At 33.8% G+C, this 21,766-nt stretch overlaps 1 protein-coding gene and 1 pseudogene across 1 annotated transcript in view; both read left to right on the top strand.

Annotated features, from left to right (window-relative positions):
- The window catches only part of LOC133181863 (programmed cell death protein 7-like), a 292,001-nt gene that overhangs the window by 135,822 nt on the left and 134,413 nt on the right, over positions 1-21,766 (top strand). The window lies entirely within an intron of this gene.
- On the top strand, positions 8,864-20,712 carry LOC133183366 (proton-coupled folate transporter-like; annotated as a pseudogene).

Raw genomic sequence — 21,766 nt, 5'->3', positions numbered from 1 at the left:
AATTTCATGGCCACTGGGTCAGGGGTTCTGGTGTTAGGGCGGGGCTCAGTTGATTATATAGAAAAATTGAATTAATTCTTTAAAAACTTCTACTCTGCTCCTAGGTATAAAATAAAGTAACTAAGTACATAGTTATGATGAGCAAGAGTGCCTCTTCAAAAATTATAAAATTCATGGCCCCAGGGTCAGGGGTTCTGGTGTTAGGGCGGGACTCATTTGATTAAATAGTGAAAATGCATTAATTCTTTGGAAATCTTCTTCTCTGCTCCTGGGTATTAAATAAAGTAACTTAAGTATATAGTTATGATGAGCATGGCTGCCTTTTCAGAAATTTTATGGCTCCTGGGTCAGGGGTTCAGGTGTTAGGGCGGGGCTCTGCTCTATTGATTATATAGTAAAAATGCATTAATTCTTTGAAAATCTTCTTCTATGCTCCTGGATATTGAATAAACTAAGTACATAGTGACGATGAGTTATGATGAGCATGGTTGCCTCTTCCAGAATTATGAATTTCATGGCCCCTGGGTAAAGGGTTCTGGTGTTAGGGCAGGGCTCTATTTATTATATAGGGAAAATGCATAAATTCTTTGAAAATCTTCTCTGCTCCTTGGTATTATTCAAACAAAGGAAGTGCATGGTTATGATAAGGAAGAATGCTTCTTCCAAACTGTGAAATTCATGGCCCCTGGGTCAGGAGTTAGGTGAAGAGGGGGGCGGGGACTCTTTTGATTATATATTGAAAATGCATAATTTCTTTCAAAGTATTTTTTTCTACTACTGGTTATAAAGCAAAGAAACAAGTGTATAGATATGATGAGCAAGGGTGCTTCTTCCAGAATTGTGAGTTCATGGCTCCTGGGTCAGATGTTCTGGTGTAAGGATGGGGCTTTATTTATTTAATAATATAGTGAAAATGCTTTCTTTGAAAATCTTCTATGCTTCTGGGCGAACAGAGTAGAAGTTTTAATATGCAAAGGTATTTTTACCAGAATTTTGAACACCTGGACCATTTAGTCAAGTGTTCTGGTCCTGCCCAGTGCTCTATTATCTTGTATTCTGCTGAGCAAAGTTATTCCCCTTTGCCATTTACCTTTGATAATTAATCACTGTAAAACAATGTATTTGAAAGGTTAATAGAATACGAGAATTATGCAAGAATATTTATTGTAAAATTCAAAAATTACTTTCACAGTTTTAATGATCAGATAGACCTGGAAATAATAAATGAATAAAATTGAGACAAAAATAACTTATCTTTTTAAATGTTCTTCAAAGGCCAAGAGAGTCCAATGTGAGAAGTTATAATATGGGGTTAAAAAATAGACATTTTGTTAAGTAGTCTGCATGGTAATAGTGATAAATGGGGGACAGATAGATACTAGACCAATTATTTTGTTGATGCTAATCATACTATATTTCTTGCTTTTGGGCAACAAAGCTTCATTTATCAGTTTATGGATCCTCTAAATTGTTGTATTGTAATCAGGTGACCGTTAAGGCCCTTGGGCCTCTTGTTTTGTAATGTGGTCCATCCTGAACAGTCCATTGCATTGCCCAGTTTGCAGTATTATTAAATTTAATTCTTAAATTTAAACTATTTTGTTTACTTTTAAATTATTTTTGTCTACTTGTTTTTTACTTGAATTATAAACACTAAGAATTCTATAAAGTATTTACAATGAACTTGCATTGTATAGAAGACTGGCTATAGAGTACTAAGAAGCTAAAATCGTTCGTATGAAAGAGGTAAAGATAACGAACAGTGTTCAATCTCAAAAATCCATAATACAAATCGATAACAAGTCAGAAACAGACTCCTGGAAACATCGGAAAAGATATCGGGTGACTAGAAGGAGTAAGCACCCCCTGGTGACCTGTTACATAGACGTGAGCTTTTTGTATTTAGTAGGTGGAGTAATCGTAAGTCATAATCATTTAGTGATCATAAATTAGTATGAAAATAATGACCTGACCATTGACATAAAAATGTCAGTCCATCGAACGATCAGTTGTATTTGCATACAAGTTAACCATGGAATTTGCGAAAAGATGATTTTAAACTAGACAGTTGAAAGCCCTGTTACATCAACTTATTTGTCAGTAGCCTTCCTCGGTGTAAAAATTGATCATATTGAAAACACTTTTTACTGCGCATCATATCAGTTGAGAGACGTAAACACAGGGGCAGTCGACGTTTTTTCACACACATTCCATGATTCTGCTCAAGAAGAACTCACGAGGTAACTGTCTCTGTCTTGTGTATACTTTTTCAACAATGCTAATGACATACCAACTTGTCCGAAGTTAGTATCTGATGTTTTCCAGGGTTTTTAAACTGATTACTAAAGGTAGGTAAGTAAAGAATTTTACCTTATTACCTTCCTAAAAATAATAATAATAAAATAAATAAAATATCAGACTTAAAAACTTCCCTGATGATATGTAAACTAATCATTATTTTTTTGAAAGAATTTAATGTTGATTTGGGGGGTGGGGGGTGGGGTGGGGGGTTCAGACTCCCCCTTTTTTAAAGTTCAATTTCTTCACTCAAACCAAAGTACATAAGTTACAAAATTAATAACATTAATAACATACAAACATATATACATTAGTTAGAGGTACATGTGCAATGCTATATCACGTCGAAGTGAAAAGAAATAAGGAAGATAATTTAAGTAGAAAAGACAGCAACGTAATTTCTCTTAATAAACATAAATAGTTTTTCAGTCATTTTTTTTTGTTATTAGTTCCGTATATAAGGAGAGTAGGGACGTTAACAGAGGCTCTTACTTGTAGGAGTAAAAATTAAAAACCTTATCTAGTTAATCACTCCATTTAGTATTTTATGTGAGTTCTAGACAATTAAATTCTACCATTTTAAATTATTCTGCAGGTTTACATATATATATATATACATGAAATAAGTTGAATCTCTTGACGAACGCTTATAATTAGAATCCGTGCAAATACTTAAAAAACTACTTGTTCATATTATTGATAGGAATTGGGTGTTTACGCGGCGTCAAGTCCAACGAACATGTATCTCGCTGTAAACCCCTATGCTGGAGTAATGATATGCTGTGTACTACTGATCTTAATTTACAGCAACATATAAGCACATGCAACATCTAATTTTAATTAGATTTATAAATATTCATGCTGGTTTTTAAAGTAATAGCTAAAATTTCTTCTTCTTCTTCTTTTTTTTTTAGATAAATGCAATGATTTGAATCAAGCTAAATCTATGATACTCAACAACAAAAATCTTAAGTCATAAATGCCATTCTATTAACAAATGAATCTCCGTGCTCGCAAACTATGGTAAAATAATAGTTCATGACTTGTATGCTTTATATAATTACCCATTTGTACCTAGTAATTGCCGTTTACTGGGTATCCTTATATTTTGTCAATTAATAATTTATACATTCATTATAGATGACAAAAATAACGACCATTCATTTCGCGTCGCGGGAAATGTCATTGTGACGTCACGATTTTCACTGGAAAGTCGATTGAAAATCGGACGCCATCCGATTTCCAATCGACTTTCAGATTTTGCTTTCGACTTTCGACTTGGGTGGTCACACGGTACGATTTTAGTCGAAAGCAAATCGAATGGGAAAATCGAATGAAAAATCGCATCGTGTGACCGCACCTTTACAAACATTAATGCAAATCTATAAGAAGGGTATAAAACACGGACCCCTGTAAATTCCAGAGTTAAGATCAGGTGCCGTGATAAAGGGGTACAATTTGTGCTCTTGGGAAATCCAGCAGACTATTTTAAGACCTGGTCTTCAAATTCTGTATAAATATGGTCAAGGAGGAACTCCAGCATCTTTTAAAAGTATCAACTTGAAAGTACTTTTGCGTAGAATCAGAATGATTTTAGCAAAGTAATTTTGAATTTTCTTCTTTTTTTTTCATTGAAAAAGCAGTTGCCTTTGATACCAAAGAAGCTAGTTTTCAATTTATTTTGAGGAATAGTTGTATAAAGTGTTGAAAAGTGTTTTGATGCTATTGTCTTTGGGAAAAATTATGTTTTCAGATTTTCCAAAAGCTTGAGGAGAATCTTCAATTAAGTCAAACACTTCTTGAAAATATTTTTAGACTGATTATTTGAAGTTTCTTAATTTTTTGTGAGGAAAAAATATATTGGCTTGGTAGAGCATTTACTGGACCCTGTAATGCATTTTTTTAAGCTTAAAATTTTACGACGTTAGTGGAATCTAGAAGAATTGAAAACTGAAACGTGGTTTTGAAAAAAGAACTCTGTGTTGGATTTCCAGATGTGACTTAAAGTCTTTTTTTTTCTTTCTAAAATGCAGTCGTAATAATAATTGAGCCTCACAAACATAGACCATTTTGTTACAAGCTTTGTTTGCTGGAACAATTACAAATATTGTTCATATAGTCTTTTTAATTCTTTTATCACTTTAAATCTTCTGAAAACAGATGGATACAAGGTCGGCAATTTGCTTTTCAATTTTTATTAGATACTTCAGTATCTTTATCCATTTTGACAAAGTGTCGACGTCTTTCCCTGAATAATACGTCCATCGTCTGGCATACCCTAAAGTCAGGGCTCTCTAAATTTTGGGGCTTTTAAATTGATTGCTTTAGGTCTTCATTTCAACTGTACATTTTCTCAAAATTAAGGGCCAAGGAATTTGATGTATATAGAAATTGTTTTTAATAGAGAAAAAATTAGATACACCAGTTAATCAAATTATTTGTTTATTATGTGTTTTATGTTTTATTATATCGCTTTTCACTAGTTTAATCGGTTTCTATAAGGTTACCTCTTTGTGTTCGAACAATGCAATTTTCAGTTGTTTTCACATTCGTGTTGCATGAATTTATATTCATTATATAGAATATATTCTATATTCTCAGAATATAGAATTCTATATTCTCAGAATATAGAATTGAATTTGTTTAGCCCAATCATACCGTGTCGGAAACTATCCGATATATTTGACAGGTTGTTGGAATGGTAATAATAGGAATAACGAATAGAGGGGTTTTAGAATGCCTTTAGTCACACTATAATTTTTGCCTTGTCAATGCTAGAGAAGAAGAATGGGGGTGTGGAAAAACGTAAAATAACTGTGAGGCCCCGAAAGACTACAGAAAGAGAATAAAGACTTTAAAAAAACTAACAGAATCCTTTTGAAGCAAGTGGAACATTCAAGGTCGAATCAGCAGAAGCACAGTAAATAGGAGGCTAGATCAGGAGCAAATGCGATATCACCCACGAAAACGTCCTTTTATATTCCCAAGACCACAAGTAGCATGGTTTCAGTTGGCACGAAAACTTTGAAGGTGGAACATTTGATCATGGCAAAGAGTGTATTGTTCAGGTGAGAACCGATTCCTGCTACATCCGGTAGACAGTAAGGTTTGGAGAAATTTAAATTTTGCATACCAACAGCAGCATGTATTGGGACCAAAATCGATGTATCAGTGTGAAGTGTATCTTTGCGGTGAAATATGACGATAACGAACAGTACTAGTAATCAGGCTCAAAAGGCAACAAATTGTAAGCAGAACAAAAAGGACCTCTAAAACATAAGAGGTAGGGTTAGGTGCCATGGAGGAATAAGCTCCCCTTCCGACCGGTCACACTCGCCTTGTGCTTTTTGTCATGATTTTGTAAATGGAAAAATCCGTAGTTTAATTTAGCATGAAAATAAGATTTAACAACTTGTATGAAAGATATCAGTCAACATTCGACCTAACAACAGATTGTACTTGCAAATAAGGTCATATTTGGATCGGAAGATCGTGGGTTCAAACCCCTGCCGCGACTGACCTAACACTAAGTCAATAAAAATAGGTAGCAACTGTTCCTTTGCCAAGCGCTCGGCACTTTGAAGTGAAAGCTGGGAGTCTTTCGGATGAGACCTTTAAAAATTAAGGCGTTTCACGGCAGGTGTTGGCACGGTAAAGATCCCTCAATGCTCAATATCCCTGGGTGCCGAGAAGAGGTCTAAATTTGAACTCCTTCACTGGTGTATATGGTGACGTCTCTGTATGAGTGAAAAATTCTCGAATGAGACGTAAAACAACAATAACATCAAAGGTAGATAGAGCAGAGTTTATTATGTGTGTATAAAAGACTCTGGTTCGGTCGATCAATGAGGACTAATTTGAAATCTTTTGTGGACATCTGTAAGTGGAGTTTTGTGCGTAACTGAATCTTGCTTGGAAATAATATTTGATGGCTTCGTTTTTAATAAACATTACGATTTTAAGTAGAAAATACTATCAAATGTGTCGGTTAGTTGAATTTCGTACCACTTTTCTCACGCACATTTCGGGTACAGAAGGATACGATGAGTTAATTTATATCACAAAAAGTTAATTAATGTGTTAATTGGCTGTGCCGAAGCGATTTATCTGAAACATATCAGGAAATTATAAATGACCGTCACGTGATCAACGAAGTCATGTGGTATCATAACAAATATGTTAATATATAGCCGAGATAACCCTTTATATAAATCGGCTGTTCGTAAGTACATAACTTACAAATTGAAATCAAAACGCACCTCGCAAAGCAATGTTATGCTTTGAACGCATTTCTTGTCATTTCCTTGGAAAATTGGTTCAAAGTCCCTGCACACCTTCTACCCATGGGTGAAGTTTGGGCCAGGTAGGGTCAACGGGAGATAATTTACACCAGACAAGGATTTTTATAATCAAGACTTTTAAAGAAGGCTGGGGTTGCTCCGAAGGCAACACTTACATACTACTAAACTGTTCCTAATAAAAATGAAGGAATACATGTTTTTAAGAACCCTCTCTAGAATTCTAATTCCATACTTTGATACTTTTTTGCAGTTGCAATTCTACAGTGTATGGCAATATTTGTTTATTAGTCCCCTACCGTTGAAACCGGAGGGGACTATAGGTTTCCTCTGAGTCTGTCCGTCCGTCTGTCTGTCTGTCCCTCTGTCAGTCTGTCCCACTTGGTTTTCCGCATTTTTTTCCTAAACGCTTGCAGATACTGAGCTGATTTTTGGTATGTAAGTGTATCTTGATGAGTTACAGATCAAGTTTGCATTTCGTTCCGCTTCATTGATTTTGACGGAATTACGGCCTTTTCAATTTTTAAAGGTTTTCCGCAATTTTCTTCTAAACGCTTTCAGATATTGAGCTGATTTTTGGAATGTGACTTTACCTTGATTAGTTATAGACCAAGTTTGCATTTCATTCCGCTTCATTGATTTTTGACGGAATTATGGCATTTTCAATTCTTAACGGGAACCAGATTACACTTGCCGGTAGGGGACTAGTATTGCTAATGCAGTACTCTCAGAATGCTTGTTAATTTAAGTACCAGGGTATTCTTAAAATTAAAAATATTTGAAAATTTTATTTGAATGTATTTTCCCCATTTAAGTGATACCATACAGGTAATTTATATTAATCAAGAAAATTGTTTCTTTGAAATTTGTCATTAATTAAATGAATCAACAATTTGTCAAAATTACAAAAATATTATAGGGATTGAATTATATAACTACCAAAGTTATTGCTTCCAATTGTTTCTGAGATATTTGACCATTTCCAATTTTAATGGTGAAGGGATGATTTCCATGGGTCATGACCTATATACCGTTAAATTCATCATGACACAGAAATGCAAAAGAGATTGTATATATTGTATTTTAATTTGGTTTTTGATAAAGCTTTCAACTCTTTATGAAATATTTTGTCATTTCCAGTTTTTTTGTTTTTTTTTTGGAGGGGGGGGGGGGGGGTTGACCTCCATGGGTCATGACCTGAATTATTTTTCATGTCTCATGACACAAAGACCACGATTATATATGGCTAATAGAAGCTTAAATGTTTTTTTGAGATATTTGACCATTTCCAGTTTCAGCAGGTGGAAATGACCTCTAGGAGTCATGACCTGTATGCTATTTTATGTGTCATGACACAAGATTATACATCTGGTTAAGGGAAAAGCTTTCATTTTAGATATTTACCTGTCAGTCTCCCTTGCTGAGTTATCATCCATTCCTCTCTCAGACATAAAGTGAATGTATGACCTGATGGTAGAGAGTAACCTTCTTTTCACAAATCAATTTAACATCACAGGTCTATTAGATAAAGGAAGTATCATTTTCTAATAATTCTAGGCATTCTAACATAGTTGGGAGTTCTAAGCCCTGCTCCATTCATGGATGTGGGCCCACTGACAAACATCATTAAGTTTTTTCTGGACAAGCTTCTTTCACTGAGAATCACTAATCATATTGGGGTTTTCAAAAAATTCAAAAGTTGACATAAAAGGGAAGAGTTGACACCTCCATGAACGTGTTAAAAGTTGTTTGTAACCGAAAAGTTTAATGTGATTGGTTGAGAGATATGAGAAAAAAAATCAGGATTTGTATTTTCCCCACAAGACGTCGATGTAGTCACCCCGGTAAAAAATGATTGAAATTTGTCAAGAATCCTACGGTCACAATTAAGTGGGCACAGGACCCCGAAGTTGTGATGATGAGAGCTAGGGTACTGTCCGAAGTTCGAATAATAAAGAATAAATCAGATTATAACCAATGAAGTATAACTCGTCTGTTTTGAATATTTTACATGCTATACTACTGTTTATCTTGGGTTAATATTGGTTGAGATATGTGGCATCTGATTACACAGGTTTGTCCTTAAGTATTAGTACATGTGAGTATTTTACATAAATCGAGAAATAATTGCTTTCCATTCTTAAATATGACGAGAGGTCATGCAGTCTACAAAACCCTTGATAATACTAGTATTATCACCGTGGCGCTTTGACCTGAATCGCATTCATCGTCAGTCCTTTCTTGAAGAACGTCTGCGTGTATGTGTATAAAAACGTTTATCGATGATGAACTCAGAAACTAGAGAGGGCTACCTTCGGATTTTTGTACCGTTATGTGCCGCAAATTTCTGTTTATTTTTTTCTATCGTTATGGGTTCGTACACGGCTAGTGAATATGGGCATGATACATTTTGGAACCTGAAATTTCCCAACAGAACAGCGTCAAATAGTACAGACAAATCTTTGTGCGATACAAACACATCTTCTCAAGGATACAAGGTTGAGCAAATTGTACAAAGGACTGTGGCGAGGTGGAATGTGTACATATCGATAGCACAGGGAGTTCCTCTTGTCCTCTCCAGCGTTTTATTTTCCCCACTGAGTGACTCTATTGGGCGACGACCATTTCTGTTTCTAGGATCATTTGGTGCCGGCATCAAGCAGCTCTTAATGACTTTAGCCATTATTTTTAAATGGAATGTGTACCTTTTTATACCATTCACATTGATTGAGGGCCTTTGTGGAAGCTGGGTTGCTCAACTTGCAGTCGCAATGTCTGTTGTTTCAGATCTGACAACAGCAGGAAAATCCAGATCATATTTGATTGCGGTGTTTAGTTTCGTATTTGGAGTCGGATTTTCTCTTGGAACATTTGTTTCTGGTTATGTTGTCGTGCGTTTGGGATATGACTACTCTATGGCAATATCATGTGGAATGTCTTCTCTGGCATTTGTTATTGCATGTTTTACCCGAGAAACAACATCTGTTTCACAAAGGCAGTCTAGCAGATTTAGTTGTATGGGAAATCTTAAAGACATTCTAAAATTTTACACGAAAAATGATCCTGATGATCCATCCTCAACTCGCTGGAAGTATAACACTGCAGTCTTGTCGTTCATTTTCATAATGATGGCTAGACTCGGGGCTTTTTCAGTTGAAACATTTTATTTATTGAATTCACCATTTTGTTTTACCCCGGAGACAATAAGTATATTTGAAACGACAAAAACCTGCCTTTCAGAAATTGTTATTTTAGTGGGAATAAAATCAATGCAACAGATTTTACAGACGAAATAATTGCTTTCATCGGAACAATATCTTTAACAGGTTATTTTGTGTTGTTTGGCATAGCATCAACGAACATTTATCTGTATATAGGTAAGTATTAAAAATGGAAAGAAAAATACAGAAAATGTCTATTCTGAATGATACTGTAAACCAACTTTTATTCGCGTACGAGAAACATCCGCGAGTTTCTCGTCCCAAACCTATTATTCTATTGTGTATTTATGTACCATGTATTCCCAATCGCGGATTGATTTCAGGCAGTTGCGAATAAAAGATGAAGCAAATAGAAGTTGGTTTACAGTAATCTGAAAATCTGTCCACTAATAGGGTTCTTTCCAAATTATGCATTTACAACTTAGAAGATAGCTCCATTTGAACAAAAATATACAAGTTTACAAATTAATATCCCTCATGTAGTATTGCAGTGATCTTAAAACACAAAATGTTTAAATCTTTGAACGATTTTATTATCCAAACTCCGCCAAAGAATAAGTCTTAATAAGGTTTCTCTGTGGTCCTGATTACTTGTCAAAATTTGAACAGGGTCGACCTTGAGCTCTACGTTTTGTAATTAAAAATATTTTGATATTTTAAAATATGTTTGCTGACTTCATTAACAAGCAGTTAAACCTCTTTCTAGCCTTTTAGAATAACAATAAAGCTCTTGGATCTGTATTGTCACAGGTGAATACCCTCTGATAACTTGTTTTAGTCAGTGAATTGCTCGCAGTTAAAAAGTACTCAGTTTCTTGCCCGTCGGCATTAACCTGATTGGTTGATCTTATTAGCGTCTTATCGCCAAAGTTTTGTGCTGTTTTCTAATCTAAAATATTGTGATATAGAATCTGTTGGCTGACTTCATTTACATGTAATTAACCTCTTTACAGCCTGTTTAGAATTGCAATAAGTCATGTGAATCTATACTGAAAGGAAAAAGAAACACAGGGTAATAAAATATGCGAAAAAATTTTGACAGCATGGCTGAAATTGTAGTCAGAGGGGTATCTTGGATTTGGTTGTTACATTGCCTAAGTAAAGAAAAAGGCAACAATAAGTTGCTGTGCCAATAGTTGTGGATTTTTCTAGCATGGAACGTATTATCCGTCGTCAGAAAGGAACTCGAAGGGTTTCCAACCAATCATGACGATGACGTTGGCGCGTACATGTAACAACGCAACGTGAAAATCGGGTTATTAATCCTTTCACATCACACTACCACCACTGAACTACCACTGTACTATGGACCTTCCTAGCTACTACACTTCAGAAACAAAACGAACCGTTCCGTGCAAGAAGCGTACCGTATCATGCACAAAACGAACCGGACCGTTTACAAAACGAACCGTACCGTGCGCCAAACGAAACGTACCGTGCTCAAAGCGAACCGTACCATTCACAAAACGTGTCGTACCGTTCATGAATGATTTTTTAAAAAAAATAATTATGCAAGCCACGCCCCAAAAGAATTCCGAGTCTTGCAATGACCAAATACAGCAAGTCATTTTCTTTTATTTCTTTCGACGCAGCTCCCGTTAAAGAAGGACGGAAATTAACCCTAGGGATTCGAAATATTATTATTGAGTATCATGCATCTGGATTTACATTTGTTAATATAAGGAAACTATTCAAAACTAGTTATGACTTCAAAACAACTCGACAGAGTGTGAGGCGATTCCTTATTCGCTATGCATGATCGGATTGTGCTTGACTGACATTTTTTTATGTTCATATATTTCATATTTTCATATTAAATGCAGTATCGTAATATTTTCGTATACAATTTGTAATAAGTAAATGTGAATTTGATACTTAATCGTTTATTTCTATAGTTTTTATCTACCCTATTCTTGTCTCTTGTCTGTGCACGTTATCGGAAAAGACACATTGAAAAATGTATAAGGTTCCTGTGCTTTTTTTCCGGAAGCAAACCCATAAAATCATTTTTTATTCATGTATTTAATAGTTTAATGGAGAAATGACTACAGATTTAACAACATTTTTTTTTTTTAAATTGCGAACTAAATTGTCAATTTGAAAGCGGTCATGTTAAAATGCAAACACCCTCCCCATCACAAGAAAAAAAATAAATATAAGCGATGTATATATAAATAATATGTGTTGGTTAACACTCTTCTGACCAACCCTAGATGTTATCGCCAATAGAAAATACTGTCAAAAAATATAAAGAAAATTAAAGTTCGCCACATTTTCGAATGTCCTTTTTTAGTTTAATACACGTAATCAAAAAAAAAAAAAAAAAAAAAAAAAAAAAAAAAAAAAATCTGGATATATGTCAGTAATAATTTTTATTTAAAACGTTTTCCCATTTCATTTGCTTTATTCATTGAAGCCTGCAGGTAAAATATGTTACCTAGAATATACTCGTAAGTTTAATCTTTTTTTTTAAATGCTTTGTCCGTGTTCATCCGAGTTTTTTTTTTTTTTTAAAGAAACACTGTACATTTCTTGCCATGGTCTCTTGTCTAGACTGATGTTTTTCTATACTTTCGTTATTTACTCTAAAATATTTGAAAATTTCTATCAAGTATTGTCATCACACGTGCACAGGTAAAAACTTAAGGTATGTCACTCGTCAGCTTTTTAGAAAAGTTTAGGTAGAACCTCTTACTTCAAAACTATTTATCAAAATTCAATTTTTATAACATATTTAAATGAAACAATGAAAATTGTTCAACATTCAATGAAAAAACTGCTCAAAAATCCATAAAGAAGTAAGATTTATGAGGGACTATTTCTTGTGGTGGAGGGATATTTAGCAGAAAATTCTGCAAATCTGCACATTTATTAAACTTAGTATCTTGGAACTTTAGCCTCACATACTTTTACTCAGAGAATATTTTCCGTTATGATATGCTAGGAATATTAAATATAGGTCTCAATTTATATTTTTATAGCAAATTTTACACCTTCCCTCAACAAACTTTGCCGAGAAATGAAGATATATTAAAGAAGTCAAGATAAAATTTACACCGTTTTTTTTTTGTTTTTTTTTTTGCCTGAAAATCGCATATTTTGACCAATATTTCAAAATTTACATCACTGACCCCAACTTTTTCTTTCATTATTTTGAATTACTCGATACTTTAGACTGATCAGCACTTAAGTCGTAAAAAGTTTGATTCAAGAAAAAAAAAAATTTCTGACTATTTAGATTTTTAATACCCCAAATATGTTACTTTTTTAGTGCAAAAAGGTCACACAATAATTTATGCACATTAATTTGCAAGATTTGTTCAATGATAAATATTAATCAAACTATTATACGTAAAATAAGATTATATTTATTGCCATGATTACATCTGATAAAATATGATAAAGGTTAAAGTGATTAACCAAAGAGTTAAAATTTAAGTGCAAAAAGGTCAACTTAATTGTACCGTAGCTCAGTAAAATGCACACTGACCCCCTGTTTTCTCTGCGATTTTGAGACATACTATATGAGTACTTATCCAAAATATACTTCTCAAAAAATCCTTGATATAAGAAATTTCACGAGTGACATACCGTAAGCTGTGGATATTGAACCGTATCTAATGCCGTTAGTCCAGATATGCCTACATTCGCACGTGTATCAAAAGTTTACTATCTTAAACAATAAGTCTACAACAACGAATCAGTTTTAATCAGCAGATAAACGGAATATCATGTGCAATCCGCTTTTCCTCTAAATCTTTAAAAAAAAAAAAATTGACTTCGACAAGGAAACAAACGGGGGGGGGGGGGGGCTGCCAAACCCCAAACCTCTATTTCTGGGAAAGGAGGTGGGGGGGAGTAGTTTTTTTAATAAGAAGCAACACCGACAAGAACGTAAAATGAATGGTAGACGAAGTAAAAGCATGGGGGATTTATAAAATCAAACTCATTTGTTTAAAAGTGTGATAAATGAAAATTTAAAACAACAATTGTATTCAATTAGGAAAATTAATGAATTTTGCAAATAAACTCCGGAACGGGTGCACCAGAGTTCTTACTTACTCCTCTAATAATACACTGTATACAAGATGATGTCCGTAAACTTTATTTAGATTTCACTCGCATATAAAGTATCGTACATTAAATTAAACGTCTACTTTCATTTTCTATAAGCAGCCATGAAATTATTATAGCAAAAACGTGAGTACGGTGGCGTTTCCGGTTGGCGGATCTAAGTTTCTGGCAATTTTTAATGAAACTGACAACAAACAATCGTTTATTTATTACATAAAACGTCATCATTGAATTATTCAATCAAAACTTGATTTAAATGATATAAAAGAAATAAGTTGTAATAACCGATTAAAAAGGGAAATGTGCAAATTATATTCGTCATTCTCCGATCTTAATGTTGACGGAAGCTTCTAGAACATCATATAGCACCGAGCCCGATTTTAAAAAGAAAAACGAGGCGATTATAGCTGCATGAACATAAAAAAATCTTTTGTGTGAATGGTCATTAAAATAATGGTAAATCATTGATAACACTATACGTTGTGAATATATTTATATATCGAAAGACTATTACATATATGTAGTAGGTTTTCCTAATATTTATCGGTAAAATTTGTATATTTCCTTACTGAGAGCATCGTAGCAACGAACCCGAAGTACAATTTGTACTTGGTAATAAACTTGCTTACATGAAAAGGGAAAAGAAATGAATAATGTTTTGTTAAAATACATTTAAAGCAGTAAAATTTTGTGCTTTAATCAATACATTTCAGTTTTTTTCTGAATAAAATACTCGGCCTACTCATAGGGCGTTAAAAGCTAATTTTTTGCACAGGCACTTGGGTCTTGGTTTATAAATATGTATGTGCCTTATTGATATGTTAAAAAAAAGTAAAGTACATTTTTACATATCAATAAGGTACATACATATTTATATGTCAAGACCCAAGTACCTGTGAATTTTTACCCCCCCCCCCCCCCCTAATCAATTTATCAGTAAAATGTGCATATCGACTGTTTTTATCCTTGACGGAAATGAAGTAAGAGCCTCCGAAGTACAATATCCATAACATTTGAACAAAGTACTTCTTCCCGCTATAAGCCTGTAGGCTGTCAGTAGAAACTACACTATATTTTCTGTCGGTAGTGGTATTAATTCAATTCCCCGCGCTTGCGTGGGGTTTCATCTAGTTAAAAGAAAAAAAATATTTACGTTTAACTTTTTTTCTTTTTAAAAATTAATACAAGAAAGCCTTTATGGCGACACGACCAAAATTTTTTTTTTTCATCCTTGTTATACAGTGTTTGTTGATATGTTTGATTTATTTCCAATTTATTGAACCATAAGGCGATGGTGTACAAAATGAGATAATAATTAAACAACTATATTTTTTTTAAATTGAAAGTAGTTCATACAGAAAGTAAATTAAAAAAAATACAGTAACAAAGAAATCTAGTTACATGTAATAATGAAAATAAAACTGTAAAAAGGAAATATTTATGACAGTTTTAACTTAAAAACAACTTCTTAAAAATGCTTGCGACACCGTCCTTTTAGTTATATAACATAAAGAGATTATAATAAAGAAATAAACGGCTTTATTAAGTAGCCAATCGTATACTATACCGTACCGTGCACAAAGCGAACCGTACCATTCACAAAGCGTACCGTACCGTACACAAAACGAACCGTACCGTACACAAAACGAAACGAACCGTTCCATGTAAGTGGTGTAGTAGCACGTTTTAGGGTCTGTAAGTTATTATGAACACCGATTTAGTGCACAGTAACCAAGATACCTTCCTGATCAATTTTCATAATTTTCGGTCAGCATTTAAAAATTTTGGCATATTTTGTTCCTTTCAGTATATGTATGGAAGTAATTAGTATTTATTGATAAAACGTCGTGGATATATCTGAATGTCCACAGCAAGTGTTTTCGTCTTCTAATGTAGAAGTTTTTTAATAAATTTTGCTCCATAGGAATATAAAAAGCAAGTCAAAATGAAGGAGCACAATCAGTGCCCATCGAAATTCCAGCAGTCTGTTGGAAGACCTATTCTCCAAAGACTGCACAGATGTTGTCAATAAGGGATCCAGCATTCTTTTAATATCAACTTCAGAGTACTTATGTGTAGAATAAGAGTGATTTTTAAAAAGTTGTTTTGTAAAGACCAAACACAAGATATGAAGATTTCTGAGTGCAATTTTTATTCTAAAGCAGTTGTCTATAATATCAAAAAGCCCAGTTTATAATTTCTCTTTAGGAATGGTAATATAAAGTGTAAAAAAATTCTTAGATTTGATGTTACGAAATTGTGAAAATTTGGTGATTTTAAAGTTTCTGAAAGTTCTTTGGAGTTTCTAAAAATCTACTTTTGTTATGCATCACTTCTAAAACGTACTGTAGCAAAGTACTCGTATGTTTGAAGTTTCTCCTTTACAGGAGTTAATATTTTTGTTTCATGGAGCATTTGCCAAGCCCGGCAATGTATCTTTGTTCGTAAGGATTTTTTTAAATTAAGTTTCATTGATTATACATAATGCTTTAATAGAAATACTTTATAATATACTGTAAAAATAAATATGTATTTTTTTCATAAATATACTGTTCAAAAAAAAAAAAAGAAAAAGAAAAGGAAAATACCCTGGATAATATAAAATAGTTTTATCATACATTTTTTAGAGGATATGATTCATTCGAGTAAAATGCATAATTTTTTAATGCTATCGTTAACTTGAAAGCCATTGTACAAAACTCACCTACAAAAAGACCTGATTTTGCAAAATTCTAAAATCTGGTCTTTTAGCACTTCTCGTTTGTTGGTTTCGGATCCACATCCTTAATGTTCAAAAGGTCTATCAAAAGCTAGGGTTCGCGGTATTTTGATTCTTCTTTTTTTTTCTTAAAATTGATGCTTATTAAAAATGCTGCTTCTGAATGATGCATATCACAAAAAGGAAATTGGGCGACTGGGAGCAGAGGTTCCACAGTCTATAATTGCAAAAAGTTTTAATGTTGTACAAAGCACCATATCAAACCTATTAAACAGATACTAACAGCATGGTACAACAAATGATTGCAAAAATATGGAATGGAAGACAATTCGTGACAGCACAGGATCTCTTCACTGTTTTTCAGAATTTTCAACATCGTTCCACAACGATGTCTTCTACAGCATTAGCTGTCCCTGAATTGCACAGAATATCAAACAAGATCGATAGCAATTGACTACGGGATGCTGGAATTATAGCCAGAGAACTTATTTGTGCCATTGTTCTGATCCCACAACACCGCAAATACTGACTTCAAAGGTCTCAGACCAACAGAGTATGGCCACAGCCACACTGCTGAACAGTTTGGTATAGCTACTAGTCAGGAATGTTTATTGCAAAGTCTGATGTAAGTGTCAGAGTGCATAAGCTTAGTAATGAATTTTTTCACAGAAGACTGCCTGCGGGAGGTAGAAAGATTTAGTGGTGGTAGTGTTTTGATGTGGAAACCTGTATTTTATACAAGTAGGACTTGTAGGACATAGTCCAAGGATTTTGACGGCAAAACGGTACTCTAACGAAATCCAACCTGCACGTGTCTTTCAAATAATGCAGTATCCTGAAGCCGTATTTTTATCTGACAATACACGGCCAAGCCACATAGAATCGTTAAACAAGCACCTCCTTGGAAAGCATCCTGTTCTGCCTTGGTCTTCTTAATCGCCAGATTTGCATGTAAACCCCACTGAGAATATATTGGACAAAATGGATAGGCATATCTGCAGCCGGAGACACTGTAAAAGCTGACCAAGTTCTACATGTAGAGTGGGATAGAATTCCCAAAGAGTTTTTAATACACTCATCTGCGTTCATTGGGAAGATGTTCCTGCTACCATTGGTGTCGGGAGGGGGGCATACTTTGCGTTTCTCTTTTGAACAGTATATACATATATATGTAAATGTGTATTTATTATTTAACCATTGAAATAAAGGGGAAAAAGGAAATCTACTATACTGAGGTTGAAAACGCCTTTACACCAATTATCAAAAAGCAAAAGAGTTCGTGTTTAAACCTATATTTCCCTGATTTTTCGTCTTTATAAAAGAATTTATACCCGTTTTTCTCGTCAAAAGATTTCTAAAAACGATTTGAAAGGGTTTCAATGTGACAAAATAAGACTGATAGGATTTAGAGGTAGTTCTAGTGTAAGATACAGCTCTCACACATGAACATATACTCAGACACTAATTTCTTTCATCATTTTTCACGTTCTCTGAACGAGATCTTAAAGTGGCATTATCGTTTATTGATAGAAGTTCTTTTTTAATTTGATCAGATTTGTATGCAGAACTGATAAACGATGTGAAAGCAGTATTTTTAATCAATATTTTGGTATCCTATTGTTTTTACATAGATATTCATATTATGATATTTTAAGAAGTCATGTTGTATGATACATGGAAACTGATTTAATAGAAGTAATTATTGTTTCAAAAGCGGCTGCTATCGGAACTATGGGAATGAGTTGTATTCCAATGATCAGAGGAGTAATGTCAAAGATGACCCCTCCCCACAAGCAAGGTAATCTCTATAAAAGGTAATCATCAGAGGAGTAATGTAAAAGATGACTCCTCCCCACAAGCAAGGTAATCTCTAGAAAAGGTAATCTCTATAAAAGGTAATCTCTATTCCGATGATCAGAGGAGTTACGTCAAGAATGACTCCTCCCCATTTACAATGTAATCTGTATTCCAATTATCAGAAGAGATATGTCAAGGATGACCCCTCCGTCTATTCCAATGATTAGGGGATTAATGACAAAGATGACCTCCCCATTTACATTGTAATTTCTATTTCAATGATCAGAGGAGTTATTTCAAAGATGACTCCTCCACATAGGTAATTCCTATTCAAATAATTATATAAATTATGTGCATGAAAACCCCTCCCCAGAAACAACGTAATCTCTATTCCAATAATTATATGAATGAAGTGCATGAAGACTACTCCCAATAAAGAAGATAATTTCTATTCCAATGAAAGGAATTATGTAAAAGATGGTCCCTCCTCACAAACAAGGTAATCTCTATTCCATTTATCATATTGATTGATTGATTGTATGTTGTTTTACGTCCCGTTCGAGAATTTTTCACTCATATAGAGATTTCACCATATACCGGTGAAGGGCCTCAAATAAAGACCTTTACTTAGCACTTAAGGCCACTGAGCAGCGATGGTTCTTTATCGTGCCAAGGCCTACCGTGACAGGGGCCTTGGTTTTTAAGGTCTCATCCGAAGGACCGGCAAGTTTCACCTGAAAGTGCCCAGCGCTTGGCGAAGGAACAGTTGCTGTCTATTTTTTTTTTTATTGAATTAGGTCATTCGTGGCCGTTGTTCGAACACACGACCTTCCGATCACGGAGCGAGCGCTCTACCGACTGAGCTACCTTGACGGTCTCCATTGATCGGAAGAGTTATGTCAAAGATGACCCTCCATTTACAATGTAATTATTTATCAGGAGAATCAACCTCAAACTCAGAAATATCTAATTAGGCAACACTGGGGATTCTTTTTATTTACGTATATAAAAAAGAAATTCAAAATTTTTTTTCGGAAGCCTGATTTTTCAGTTGAAACTATTCTTGTATACCAATGCTGCGAAAAATGGAATGTTCTCGGGAAAATTACATAAAAATAATTATTATTTAATTTATTTATCAATTATAATTAATCTTTTTTTTTTTTGTTTATAGGTACTTTGTTCGGTAGTCTGGCCTTTATGGAGAATATATGTAACCTGACTGGTTCTGTCCTAGGTGGCGCTATCTACTCAGAAACCGTGTCTTTCTACAGAGGAACGGTGTATCTTGTGTTTGCTGGCTTTGTGTTCTTGGCTCTGATACTTTTAATGTAAGTGACTGTAATGAAATTGGAATCATAAAAGGATACTGTAATCATCCCCCTCTTTCTCTCTCTCTCTCTCTCTCTTTCTCTCTCGTTTTTTAGGGGGGTTTGATACTAGTTTTGTACTTTTTCTCTATTTAATTTACAAACTACCAATAAGTTTACGAATATACTAGTATATGGTCACGGTTTCTAATTCTAAGGTTCTAGTGCCTTTTAAAATGATAAGTTAATTTATACATGAATTTGATAATCTTAAATTGATTGTACATAAACTAGAATTGTTAATTGAAGAACATACATAAGTGAAATGACCTTAAACACACATTTTTAACACTCTTCAAAAAAGGGACTGAATGACACCGATTGTTAATATATCTATCACTTCATACAGTTTCTGATGTATTTGTTTTGCGTGGCATTGGTGATTTGCAATCTTTTTTTTTTTCCTTATGTTCATGGCTTTAAAAAAATCGAAAAAATATTTCTAGATCATACAAAGAATATAGACCTCCTAGGGAGTTATCTGTTTTTACTCTAATTCACTGACTTATTAAATTTCAGTATTGCTTTTTATGCAAATTAACACAATTTGGGGAAACTTGTAGATGGTTACACATTACTTACTTCAATTGGTACTTCTATGAATAATGACAGTATCAATCTTCTCTCTCTTTCGATACACGGATTTTATTTCATTCAATCATCAATGTATAATTACATTCATTTTGTCTTAGATTCCTGATGAAAAACTCTAGAAGGATTCATACAATTATGCAGAAGGAGCACACTACAACATAACAAACGAATTAGACCTTGGGAAAGAAATTTGTCACCATCGAGAACTGTGCAAAGCTGAAGAATATGAGTACAACTCAATTTTTTCAACTTGAAAGTTGGCTTTCATTTCTCTGTATTCTGCTATTTTTGTTTTATTAATTCATCATATGTTTGTTTTCTGCATAATTAAGATAAAATAAGATTAACAATTAGTACGTATAAATTACATACCCGGTAATTGAATGTGTGATTGTGTTTCTACAATTTGTACATTTAACAAATAATTTTACATATTGTGCAACAATGAAATATGTAGATAACGAACGGTAATCATGCTCAAAAATTCAATTATATAATGTACATTGAGAGCAGAGCAAACATAAACCTCTGAAAAACATCTGAGGTGTGATCAGGTGCCATGGCGGAGTAAGTTTTTCCAAAAGAATTTTACGAATTAAAACTGAATCACCCGATCCCATATAATAATGATTTAAACTTTAGAAAGCTCTTTTACATGGATTTTTTGTTATTCGTGAAACAAACAATTATAGTTTGATAGTTAACTAATCGTAAAAAATATATTTATTCAGGTAAACCATTTTTTACATTTATGCAAATAATTGTCCTCATCGACAATGCGTGACGTGAACAACTGAACTTTTTTGCCAACTAAATCGTTTAGAAATATGATTTCTTGCGGTCGGAGAGAGAGAGAGAGAGGGAGAGAGAAAGAGAGGATAGAGAGAGATAAAAATTCCTACAATAACCCCGGTATATAACATTCTCCCTCTTTAAAACTTGTATTTTTAACGAAGAATTTTATTGCAACTACTTTATAGAGTGAAAAATGACAATTGAGCATCAAAAACATTGATTTTTCTTTTAGGGAACTTGCAATCTCATGAAAACATTGAGATATAATTTTCGATATGGATACCAAATATACACTCATGCGTATCAATATACACTGAGAAACTCAGACTATTGCCATTGAGTGCGCCTCATGTAAAATAATGAGATTAAAGCAATCATTTTAGGTCTAAAATCCATGGAGCCCCGATCTTTCAAATGATGACAGAATTTCTTTTTTATTATGAATTCCGTCGAGGAATTTGTCAGAATGGATTAAGAGTTTTAGAAGTACATTATCGAATTGCTGAAGAAATTGAAGGGAAAAATGCGAACGATTCAAATTCCGTTTTCAGTATAACGGAAGTGGTAAAAGAAAGTGTTTGAGAAAATATGCTGTGGTTC

This window comes from Saccostrea echinata, unplaced genomic scaffold (genome assembly GCF_033153115.1).
Source record: "Saccostrea echinata isolate AGI-Se365-2 ecotype Australia unplaced genomic scaffold, CSIRO_AGI_Sech_v1 ptg000009l, whole genome shotgun sequence".
NCBI classification, from domain to species: domain Eukaryota; kingdom Metazoa; phylum Mollusca; class Bivalvia; order Ostreida; family Ostreidae; genus Saccostrea; species Saccostrea echinata.
Note: the sequence above shows the minus strand (reverse complement) of the source record. Positions and strands in the feature narration are given on the sequence as shown.